Source organism: Prinia subflava, chromosome 3, assembly GCF_021018805.1.
Source record: "Prinia subflava isolate CZ2003 ecotype Zambia chromosome 3, Cam_Psub_1.2, whole genome shotgun sequence".
NCBI lineage: Eukaryota > Metazoa > Chordata > Aves > Passeriformes > Cisticolidae > Prinia > Prinia subflava.
Window position 1 is genome coordinate 84,769,739 of NC_086249.1, and position 13,289 is coordinate 84,783,027.

The window sequence follows — 13,289 nt, forward strand, 5'->3', positions numbered from 1 at the left end:
CTCAGAAGTCCCTTAGCACACACTTGAGACATTTGTTTTTTAGAAAATGTGGCAATATCCATAGGACTTCTGTTATTTATGGCAATTTCTACAGCTAGTATATAACAGAATGCAGCAATGTGCTCTTGAAAGAAAGGGCAGATTGAATTATTATCACTCTTAAAGTAGTGTTCTCTTAACTTTTGTTAAAAATATTTCAGTTTCAAGGATTACCAAGTTGCAAAGGAATGCAAAATGAAGTTAAAAAGCTTTCTCTCAACAGATCTTTGCCCACTTATGCAAATACAGTTCAGGACTAGGAGAAGGTGGTTGCTAAACGTTGATGTTTCCAAATAGTCTGGTCAAATGCAAAGGGTTCAAATACTCATTCCTCAAGAAAAGCATTGCCTGCTCCCATACATGTATTATTTACCTTCCTTTTGATACCGTTTACCTTACTTTCCTTTTCCTCTGCAGAATCCTTAATCTTCTGAAAAAGCTTACAACCCAGGTTACTGTCATGTTCAAAGTGCAGGAGATTACATAACAAGGAAACTGAAGAAGGCAAACCAAAGAAGACAGAGCCCTCCAGCTGAGAGACAGAAAAGTGAACTTTTTTGCAAATAATGACTTAGCACAATAAGCAATGAGAGAGCTACTTTGAAGTGGAATTGCTTCCCTAGAGGGTTAGGTGTGCTAGTGCATATTTCATTCTGATCTCTCTTTGGGACTTATTCACACATATATGGTACATGTACTTGGTGTCTGTTGATTTGGGTGACGTTCCTCCTCTCCTGACAGGAAAGAATGATGGACTATCATTGGTACAGGCTCTTTGCTAAAGACTCTGCAAAAGCAGATGTGAGCCATAGGAGTCAGCCACATGTGTTTTAAGGCAGGTTATTAACGTTAAAAAAAAGATTTTTTTTCCAGTGCGTGAGGACAGATTTTGAAAATGTAAAATCTCTATTTTTAGATTCGAAATGTACAATAGCAGGGTGGATTATTGGAAGAATGACAATTAAATGTATAAACAGCTTCCTCGTATATTCCTGTGCAAATGCCAATCTGTATTACAGACAGTAAGAGAGGATGAGTCTTTCTGGCAGCTATAAGGTATTGTCAGTGTATTTTAAATACTCTGCTTCAGGGATTATTTTTTAAAGCAATTCAAAGTTTTTCTAAAACTATCTGACTACTAAGGACAAAAGAAACAGAATCATTTGTATTCATATACGGATGTCTTTCTTATGCTGGCACCATTTATTCCTTGCAGTAAAGCATTACAAACTGACTACTGTGATTTTTTTCCCAGAAACTTGAATCCAGAATTGTAGATAGAGCTCTGCTGGGGATTATCAGTGGGATGGATGTGTCTGGCATGAGTGTTATTCTTAGTTTGGCTTCATTAAATGAGCCATTACCAGGAAAGACAAGTTGTTGAACACTTTTATTGCTTTCTACCTTTTTCTCTATCAAATCAATAATACTGTTTTGTAATTTTGGGTATAGCACTGGTTTTAAATCTATTTCACGCCTGTTGGAAAGAGTTCATTAGCTTTAAAAATGACAGGGAGGAAAAGTGCTCTTGAGCTATAGAAGTGGACTTCTGTTGTTTTGGAAATGTCAGTATCCTCTATTTCATGTGTTGATACATAAGTAAAAGTAAATAAAGAAAACAGTTATTCTATTATATAACATTTTAAAAAGTCCTCATATTTAAAAACAAAATAAAATATACAAAACAAACAAAATAACCCAAAACAGCACACTATAGATAGGTTCTAGACAGTGACAAGACTACTGTCCACACAACTACAGTATTTCTATTTTCAGAAATCTCTCATTTTCCTAGCAATTTCTTATCATATTCATAATTATTATGCCACAGGTCATTATCACAGAAATTATTAACTAATTCAGACCCATGGGAAGGTGTCTTTGATGTCTGTTATATACCACAAATGTGCTCCCAGTTGAATGAATATGAATATGTTTTCCCATTTTCCTTAGCACTTATGATGGTCACTTTCAAAGATGTCCTTAGTGGGTGGCTAAAGAGAAACCATGTTTTTACTCTTCTGATCACTAACACCATCTTGAAGAACTGACTCTTCCACCATGTGACAGAGGAGAGAACATGCTGTTTCCCTACCTTATGCCGCAGTAGACTTCTCAATATACTGATTGATAATATCAGGGGTATTAGCAGGATTTATTTAATGAATAATCTAAAATAATCATCAGTATTTTTTCTTCAAAACTATCCTGAAATTTGAGTATGATAAATGAATAGCTTTTAGTGTAACTTTTCTTACCATATCTTCAAAGAATTGGAAAGAAAGCATTTTACTACAGCACTAGAAATTGCCCACTGTTTAAATAAAACACCCTTTTTATCCCCAGTTGCTTGACAAAATATTCTTACTATTTCCCAACTATAAAATATCTCATTTAGACCTGATATGCAGAACAATACCATAAAATATAATTTTATCAGTATAGAAATGCCATAGAAACATTCATACCAGTCGTTTTTAGACAAAGCATTTGAAACATTTTCTGTAATAAGTGTGACAGTGAGTTCTACCTTAATAATGCATAAAAAACTAAAACATCTCAATAAAATGTGAATGGATTTTTCCAAACTTCTTCATGCTGAAGATTAAGTTTTGCTGGTACTTTAAACTTTCAGACAATAGATGTTTGCTTTGTCAGATTCTTTGGATCTGATATTCTTTGCCATTATTTTAAAGATACATTTGTCACATATGACAACAGGGTGCCTGTGAAACTGTTATTCCTCATGTTTCACGGGATTCCTTACTCATAAGTTTATCAGAAATAAGTCATTTGCAACAAAAGCAAATTGTGCCCTAACTAAATTTTTTATAGTGAGTGTGACATCTTAATAACAAAAGAATTATTTTAAAACTCAAAGATTTCTTATCTTTTAACAGTTGAAAAACTTTGCTTGTAGATAATAATTAGCAGGAATCTAATCTATTCTGATTGCATCTTTCTCCATCACACATTTTACAACATTGCTGCAACTGTTTTCTTATATTTATACTCATCTTTCCAGAGATTAAACAATTAAAGAAAAGTATGAAAGATAGCAGCTGTTAGTTTTTGTTTTTGCTATTGCTTGAAGTAACTCACTTGATTATGTAATTTCTGCAATAGCAAAGCCAGCTAGAAGTATTTCACCTCAACCTCTAAGAATGGGCTTTTAACTGAAGAACCTTTAGAGTGTACTAGACCAACTAAGATATGCATACAAACTTGCTGCACCAGTAAGTGCTTTATAATTGTTCACTATACATTGATAACACTGTAGAAGCTAATGTTTTCTGGTTTGGTTGTTTTTGGTTTGTTTTTTTTTCCATATCTCAATTTTTCTCTTTCCATGATACATTTAAATTGTGTTTGAAAGTTTTGTATGTTACAAAAAGAGAAGAACCTCCCTCCATTATGAGAAAGTTGATAGCATATTAAGGGAAAAAGTACCATTTTTATAAAAATAGAATTTTATTAGACCCAGTAAGGAATCCCAGTTTTTACACACAGACATATACACATCTAATTATATCTTATGTTAGACCACACAGATCATACACATACAAATCCCATACACCATGTTCAAAATGACATCATAAAGCTTCTAAAAACTACTATTAGACACCTTATAGTATTTCTTGACTTTTATCTACTCAAGGTTTAGATTCAAGAGGAAAGACCCCCAAAGAAGAAACTCCTCTCAGTTAAACATTCTTAACATATATCCTTGAACATGAGAGATCAGGAGGCCAAATGATCCCTAAGATTCATTATTTTCTGTTTTTTTTCAATTAATTACTCAATTCAAATTAAATTATGTCCTTTACACTACAATACAGTGACAGTGAGATCTGTACCTTTATGAATAACTAGGATCATCAGGAATAACATGGAAATAATTTTGAGTATAAAAAACCCCAACAGAAATATTCTAGTTGAATGAAATGCTGATGAATGTTTTGTGAGGAAAGGACTATTTCCTCTAGCATTTTGAATTTAAGCCAAGGTTTTCCTACTTAACAAGAGCTTTGAAATTGAAGTAATTGTGCATCTTTTTCAAGTGAAGTAATAAATTCTGTTGTTTACATTTGCCAACATTATATCATACCATCTGGTAAAGATTCTGAATGTGATGTAATTCAGAGGGAGTTTCTTTGGTCTTTGACAAATAGTATCCAGTGAAATCTATTTTAAAAACACAGAAAAAAGGAATTGTAAGCTGTGGAGAACTTGACTGAGGCAGAAATTCAGTGAAGGGAAAACCGAAAGCCTGCACTGGACCTCACTTGTATGTTTTCATCATTTTACCAAGGATCATACATTCTCATATCAAAAAGTCATGGAAGAACAAAAGCTTCAATTTTGATAGTATTCAATGGAATATGTTATTTTATAAGGTATTCTGATAAATAGTAGTCTGTAATTAAGAAAAGTCATAATGAGTCTAGGCAATGAAAGGGAGTAAAGGAACATTCTTTCCTAGAATATATAGAAATATAACTTAATATTAGGCAGTACAGATTTATGAAAATATTATTATTAGCATTATTATATTTTATTTTTGCTCTATTTGCACTTTAGGAATGCTAAAAGGTTTGACTTGTGAGACTGACTATGGTACTATTCTAATAAAACTAGAAACTGTGGTAAGTGCTTCAGGAAGCTTTAAACCTAGGCATAAAACCAGAAGAACTGGAAGAGGTGAAAAGCAAATAAGGGTGAAATGCATAATACATAGCAGCTTCATGGGTAATATTTTCTGTAGGGTATAAATTCAAATATAACTACAATGGAGCACACGGGTGAAGGAATGAAGATGTGGGATGAGGAATCTGCTGAGAGGGTGAAAGGAGACTGGAGCCTAGGCTGACTGAGGGGAAAGTTAATCTCCCAGTGATGAACAAAAGATGATACAGTAGGAGTAGGCTATGAAACTGAATACAGGAAAGAACGAGAGCTGACACATAAACCAAGATAAAGTAGTATAAAGCAATATTGTGAAAAGAAATGAAAGAAATGAGGTTACATTTCTTAGAATAGTAAATTTGAGTAAGACATGGCAAGATGGTTCAAGTTCTAGTGAAGTTTTTTGAGGTTTAATGCCTCAGTCCAGTCTTAAATTATCATATTTGAATGGCATTTTAAGCTAAGGGACTACTCATACTAACTGCAGTAATTTTTTTGAATTTTAGGGATTTTCAAAATTCTTATTTGAAGAACAATTTAGATATGCAAGCAGGTGTTCATGTGTTTCTTATACAGTTTTTATGTGTCCACAGGTTACTCAGGATTTTATAATAAGCCTAGTTGCTTTCAAGTACTGTAATGGTTCCCTGGAAACAGGCTACTCTCTGCTCCTTGTTTAGGAACCAAAATCTCATCTTGAGGAAGATAGGTGACAATATCTGTGTCTGTTGGATTTCCCTGCATGTTATCACAGATATGCTTTAAAAGACATTGAGACCCAATGGCTTGGTTTGGAAAGAGAGGTGACTGCCAGGGAAAGGCAGAAACTCCCTTCGAATGGAGAATGTGTTGGAAAGCACACAAAACAACAACACGGAGACAGGAGGTCTGCAGTGAAGGGCTGCTCCCCAAAAAGAGGGGGAGCCTGTTTATTTCTTCCATTTTTATACATTTGTGGGTCTGGTTATGGATTTGCTTCTGGGGTTACTACCCCTTCAGCCCACTGGCCAGACCAGCTGTCAACCAACATTATTTTCAGGCTAGAATTATGTAAACAAAGGACGATGAACAAAAACAAGAAAGGTTGTTTAAGTTCCAAAGTGTGAGAAAGTGAGAAATTGACCCTTAATATTGCACAGAAACTAAAGATCTGACTCCATCTTATGAACAAGTAGAAGGCTTAAAAAAAACTCAGAAAAACCAGGGCAACAGAATGTAAAACCCCTCCCTCTGAATTATTAGAATTTTGAAATAAAGGGGCTTTCAGAAAAAGATATGTGGATAAGAATAACAGTTCTTTACTAGGAATATTAAAAATAAAAATGTAACAGTACAATAAAGCAAACAAACAAACAAAAGAAAACACTGACAGAGTCAGAATACAACCTAACACCCTGTTGGTCAGAGTGTTGGTAGCAGTCCAATTAAGTTCTCCTGGAGTGACAGATGTCATTCTGTTATAACAGAGATGATCCTGTAGAATCTTGTAGTTTTCCTCTGAAGATCCAGTAGTGGGGAAATGGGTCCAGTCTTCCTCTGGGAATCCAGTGGAAACAGGCTGCTCTGCTGTTCTGAATCTCAGCTTTTATCCAGGTAGGAATGCTTGGCTCCTCCCACAGGGTAGAGCATCTCACAATGGGATAATGTAATGTTTTCAGTCATGTGGTGAGCCTTAACGGCCCATTAACAGCAGATATCCCCCAGAGGGAGGATGGCTTGTGGAGGAGGTAAGGAACATAGTTCCACCTGGTTTTAACAGCCCATTAACAGAAGGCACCTGCCCCCTCCCCCCGCAGAATTATAAGGAATGGGTCATAGAAGAGATAAAGAAAACACCTCCCCAACCCATTTTGACGGATGGCAATAGAATACATACTTTTGGTTACTTCTTGCATTACAACCCAAGACACCAGAGAAAATAATTTTATAAGACAAAAAACAAAAATAAAAATTTTAAGATAGTATAAATACCTTCTAACTTCCTCAACTCAGAAAAATTAACTCACTAACTGAAAACTGTGCCTTTTGACTTCTTAGTAGTGCTTGAAAGAGACACAGACTTGTGGAAGAGCTTATGGTATGCTCTGTTTTAACATAAGTAATTCAGAATGTCAATATGGATAAAGTTAAGCTTGGAAGGCTTGAGTGTTTTTTGGGAAATTTAATTTTTTGGAACCACCTGTGTCCATATGTGTCTTCATGTTACTGTTGAAATGCTACTTGAACAAAAAGCCCAATATTGTTTTCTGCTTGGTTTCTTCGAAATTGGCAAGAAAATGGTGCTCCTGTTTAAATGCAATGGTTTTCCTGCCAGAGTACACAGGGTTTTGGCGTTGTTACATCAGTCACACTAAGTGCTGAGCTAGTGATGGCCTCAAAAAGCAATTTTCTATTAATACTGAGAAACTGTCATCTGTTCATTAACTTTCTAATAATGAGTAGAAACCAAAATGTTTTCAGGAGGGTATAGAAAGTTCTGACATTACATTGCTTCTTTCTAACATATTATGACTGGAATAAAGCAGTAAAATGTATTAAAAATATTCATAGTTATTGTCATTTCCATAGAACTGCATAATTTAAATCCAGTATATGATTAATAGGATGGTTTAATCTTTAATACTAATGAAAAAAAAGTAAAGCCATAAACTAAATAAAATTCATGAGATGACCATTTTGAAAAAAAACTTCAAGTGGAAATGGAAGCTTGCTTGGAGGAAAAGTCATCCATTTTATGTCCAGAAAAACAGATTTCTGTAGGAAATCGCTTCTGTCTTAGCTAAGAGATAAAAAAAACCATTATAAAATGGAGAGGTTTTGCTCAGTTACAGCTGTGATCTTTTCACACAATGAGTTTAAATGATATTTTAGCATTTTTTATTATATTTAGGTTCACATCAGGCTTCAAGTTTCTGAACTTTGATTTATTTCAAAATGTAAGGTTTAAGTCATTCAGAAATATTGCTAAATTCAAGAGGGAATAGCAATGAATGTCATTATGCACCTAACTGAAGCTGCATAACGTTAATATTTCTGATCAGGAAGCATGGACACACATAAAAAACCATAAACATGTTAAAAGACAAAAAGACACCCTCCACCACCACCCCCCCACATCAAAATAACAAACAAACCAACCAAAAAACAACCAAAGGGAAAAAAATCCAACCCATGGGTGCTCAGGGAACTGTCCTTGAAATATATGCTATTCCTTCCTTTTTATAGTCCTGCTGGCAGTGTGGCTGTATCTTAAGTCATTATTTCTTCTTTAATTTCTTATGAATGCATATAAACATTTGGATTAGCAGAGTGGAAGCAAGTCTGAAGAAAGTAGCTCATAGTAATTTGATTCATTCTTTTCAGAGGAAAAGAAGCTCCACATGAAAGGAAATTTTATCCTTTCTGACTAATTCCTAGTTTTCTAAAATGAAAAAGTCCTGAAGCAGCTGTGAGCTTTAGAAGACCACATAGTTACTGTGGACAAAACTGTCACCTATTGTTATGTGGGCTCCAGACTTTACACCATCAATGAAAAAAACCCACTAGCTTTCATCGCTAACTTCTGTGAGACATAAACTATTTATTTTGTTTATCCTTGGAAAACATGACTAAACTGTTGGGAAGAGTGGAAAAGAGGGGAGAGAGAATGAGCATGTAGGCAGGTCCTGTGGGCCATGAATATAACTCATTACCAAGATTCCTGGATCTTAAATTTCAAAGATTTACCTGTTAGTCAGACTGAAAGAGTCAAACCTCCTCTTCTTTCCACCCAGTTTTCTGGCGGTATGTCTTTCCAACATTGTCTTAAGAGGGGAAGTCTAGCTTCACATAAAGATTCTACGAAATATTTGTTTCAGTTGCCTTTGGCTAAGTGGTTCTTTTCCCATTCATTTTCCCATAGGGAAAGCCTTCATTTTCCATATAACTACTCTCTCTTTCTATGTCAAACTAGCTTTGTTTCAGCATAATTGTTATGATTAGCTCTAACTGTTTAGTTCTCCAACAGACATAATTCAGTGTAGGAGAGTCTCTAATAAATTGTTCCAGAAATATTTGCACAGAAGTGTTCTGGAAAACATGAAAAAATTACGTTTCCAAAGCCACATCCATACCGATGTCTTTTGTCATCTTCTGGGATGAATGGTACCACAAGCATATTATTTCACAAGAACACTATGAAGGAAATGAAAACCAACCCATTATCAGGTGATGAATGAAATGAAAACCAACCCACTTAAAGGGAACTTTTTTACAAGAATTTTCTCCATGTTTTAAAGTTTTCAAAAGTTACATTTCTTACATCTATTGTATCATGGTGGTAGTATTGGAGAAAAAAAGTTGCTTTTTAATTATTTATCTGTTCCTTATTGTTGTTCTCTACGGAAATGCAGGAATGGCTTGTGTTAAATAACTCCTGTTCACTGTTCAGAACAAAAATGTTTGTTCAGTTGCAGACTCTTTGAAATATTTGATCTCGCACAAGAATCCAGCAAGATGCATTTGAAAAGCCCCAGCACCTATGATCTAATGTGAAGCATTTACTTCTGTTACCCTTTCGCTCACTGATCCAGATCTTCAGCTGATATAATCTGGAAAAAGCTCCATTGAGGTCAGTGGAGCTCTGCCAATTCATGTTGCTGAAATGAGGCCTATTAAATGCTACTCTCCTCCTTGATTTGTCCTCACTGATTTCAAAACTCTGCACATTAAATGTGGGTCATGTTATGGGTATTTTATTCCCATGACAAGTTGGGGTTTTTTTACACAGATAATCTTATACTGATATCAGAGAAGTTTCTTGTATGCTTTGCTCTCAGTGTAAGCTGGAAGACCACAAGTAGGGACCAAGCTAATACTTAAATAGACAATAACTAAAACAGACCACAGATGTTGGTAAATTTTTCATTTATGGTGAGTGAGATGAGTATCTGGCTAAGACTATTAAATATTAAATACCTGATATATAAATTAAGATCCAACAACAGTGAAAAAGTAAATCATAATCTTTCTTTATGAACATTATAACAAGATGGTCAAATAAATAAAACCCACTAGAATGTTAATCAATATTAAAGTAGTTTACCTAGGTAAAATAAAATAAAGCTAAGAAATAAATTCTACCTTTAAATAGTCCTTGCAAAAGAACAATATAATACCTGATAAAGTTTGCAGAAAGTATATTTGAACAATTTCAGGTTTCCTAAAGTTAATAAATGAGCTACCAAATAAGCTAATGATTTACAAATCGTTGACAGAAAATTGGCCTAAATTGCAGACTTGTCAAGAATGTTTTATGGGTGTGAGTTTGTGGTAGTATAATGGATAGTCTTGTTTATGCCTATGTTTCTGCATTAGGGCTCTAATTTAGTTGAATTTTAATTAAATTTCTTTCTAATAAGATATATTTATCATTATCTCTCAGAGTTTGTAAGAAGACTTTAGTACCCATATCAAAGTTCAAACACTGAAAAACATTGAGGACAAGGTGACTTGTGTATCTTTTCATACCTACCTTCAAACAAGCATGCAGCAAATAGACTCTTTGTAGGCAAGGAAGATAAGATTTTGCTTGTACAATGTACTAGTTGTGTAAATTTTTAATGTACAACAACCGACTGAATGCATTGTCTAGTATGAATAATTTAGAAAGAATAGTTTTGGTCATCCACAGATTGGCTTCAGATAACAACACAGATATGGTCTCTCATATGTCTTTTTGGATAAATATTTCTCATTTGAGCTTTTTAGGAGATATCTGCAGTTAGCAGACTTTTTACTGGATGTTATATCTGACTTTCCTTTGATGTAAAGGCAATTATTGTGTTCAGAGTTAAACCAGCACAGACCAACAGGTTTGGGTTCAGACAAATCAGAGGGCAATTTACCACAGCATGAAGAGGCATAAGATGTGTCCCTAGAGACCGGGGGCTTTTTCAGTGTACTTGGATTAGATGGTAAGCTTCAATCTTGTGGAAGTAGAATCTTTCAAACATTGCAACCATCAAATTCAGTCCTTTCATGATTGCTGTCAGCCCACATTAAGGTGTATTACTAAGAAAAGCGTGATTCCTCTTCCTCACACCACTCTCACTCTTGGACTTGGAAGTGCTTGGTGTTCCCTGTGCATATAATCATAGAAACATGTAAATTCAAAAAGCCCTCTGAGATCCTTGAGTCCAACCTTCCACCAATCACTGCTTTGGCAACTAGGCCATACCACTTAGTGCCATGTGCAGTGGATTTTTGAGCACCTCCAGTGTTGATGGCTCCACCACATCTGTGTGAACCCTGTACCAGAAAACCCCAGTGATTTTACTGTTAGAGGCATCTTTGTCATTCAGCCATACTGATGAATGGCTTAATGCTGTTCTGATGGCACACTCATGACCCCATGTCATGAGTGTTGGGATGTCTTGTGGGCGTTTCAGTCGTGCTCCAGGCACAATAAGTTAGAAAAGTCATTTTTAGTAGACTGATGTCAGGGCTTTAGATAACACAGGAAGCCAGAAAATACACTGACTCTTCTTACAGTTTCCTTGGCTTATATTTAAGCATGAAGGTTTTCTCATTTTCTCTGTTAGACTTGTTAAGCTTTTCTTCTGCTGTTAGTAATAGTTTTCAAAATCTGCATATATGACAGAAGGTAGGAGAAAATGGCAAACATAGCTTGGAACACTAAAACTATGGGATGCTGATCCAATGGTTTGATGGTTTCAATTTACAGGACTCAGGTAATGTAATGAAGAGGTCCACACAAGGTAACATGAACGTGAAGCACTTTATTACCAGCTAATTAGCACCATACTCATAAAGCAATTCCCTCTGGATATTTATTTTGGACATTCAAAAGTGAAGTGAGCTTTAAAACAATAGATTCAGGTTTGACATCTGTGAATGTGATCTTAACACTGAAAAATGATAACATTGCAGAGATGCAATTTTATTTTGTATTTTTCAAGGTAGTCTAGAAAGTCAGCAGTCCCACAAATTCATTGTTTTAGTAATAATTAAAATGAATTAAATTAAAAATTTAAAATATATAATATAATTATAATATAATATATAATTTAAAAATAATTACAAATTAATTAAATTAAAATAATTAAAATAATTAAATAATTTTTTAGTTCTTCACTGAACTGTAAGAGAAACAGAGGAAAATTAACAGCATACTGGGGATCTGTATAGTGTTCATTGTGATAATGGCACTGAGCTGCAATGCTTGGTATCAACTTCCCTCAAATAACTTTGTAAGAATAACTTTAGAGATTAATTCTAGCATTGACTCTTCGGGTTAATTTCACTGCTTATAGTAGCTCTTCAGGGCTGCTTAGTGAGTTACTACTACAGAGACACTAGAGATACATTTTTTTTCTTTTTTCTCTTCTTTTTTTTAGAATAAACACCTCATTGGACTACAGTAGAGCAGCCAGTATAACACTGTTTAATAAATGGACATTGTGGAGCCCTTTATTTGGTAAAAGTGCTTCAGCAGTTATGTATAAAAACTTCTTGGCTTTGAATTGTTCTAAAATATATGGGCACTAAAGCTTTGGATTTACAGTATGTTCATACCTGCAACATTAAGCATAAATGAAGATATACAGTAAGATATTTCCGACTGTCAAAATTAATCCCTACACAACATTGAAATACTTTATTGAAATCAAAGTTGTTCTTAGTCCATGTCAATTAAATTCTAATATGTTGATTCTAATGAAGAAACTAATAAAAGACCATCATAGGTATATTTATTCACCTTGTAGGTACTATACATACATCTGCACTCCTATTCTAGACTTTTGACTTCAGAACTACTGCTATAAATTTGCTATATTACCATTAATTTAGGATTTGTCCTTACTACTTGTAGGACTTTTTTCACTGTTTAATTGCTTTGCCTTCCTTATGAGGACAGACTGAAATATTTCGAGGGACTCAATTTTCTACTCAAGGAGCTGTGTTTTGCAAGTTCTCTTTTTTAGAGTTTCTATAATGTCACATGGGATCTTCATGTTAGGAAGTTATCTAAAGAGCAAAATGTCCAAGATGATGAGGTAGCATCAACGGGGATATGATTCAAAGACAGTAAACAGGAATTACTTAGGAAAGCTTACCCATCTTCCCTGGTCTACACTAGCTGATCAATGGGAGAATATTTCCCAACCCTAATTTTTTTTTTTAAAGAAAAGACAAGAGTATTTAAAAACTATGTCTTAGATGTCCCTTTCTTTTTCCTACTGTCTTTGAAACTGTGTATTGGCTATTTGCTGTCTGAAAGAAAATAAACTGCACCTAGATTAATTATGAGTTATCATGTCTGGTTATCTCCCATTATCCCATGTAATTTAGTCAAGTTTTGTCCTGGTGTTATGGTAGAAAAGGTCAGTCAGCTTCTGAAATGATCTCATTTTTTGAAGTGAAGTGAAGCCTGAAATGATAATTAATGAACAACAGAAATGTTTTTGCATGTAGCAAACACGGGGCTTGAATATTATATGTATTATATTATGTTATAGTATAGTATATATTTCTAATATATATATATATGGTTATTTAATATC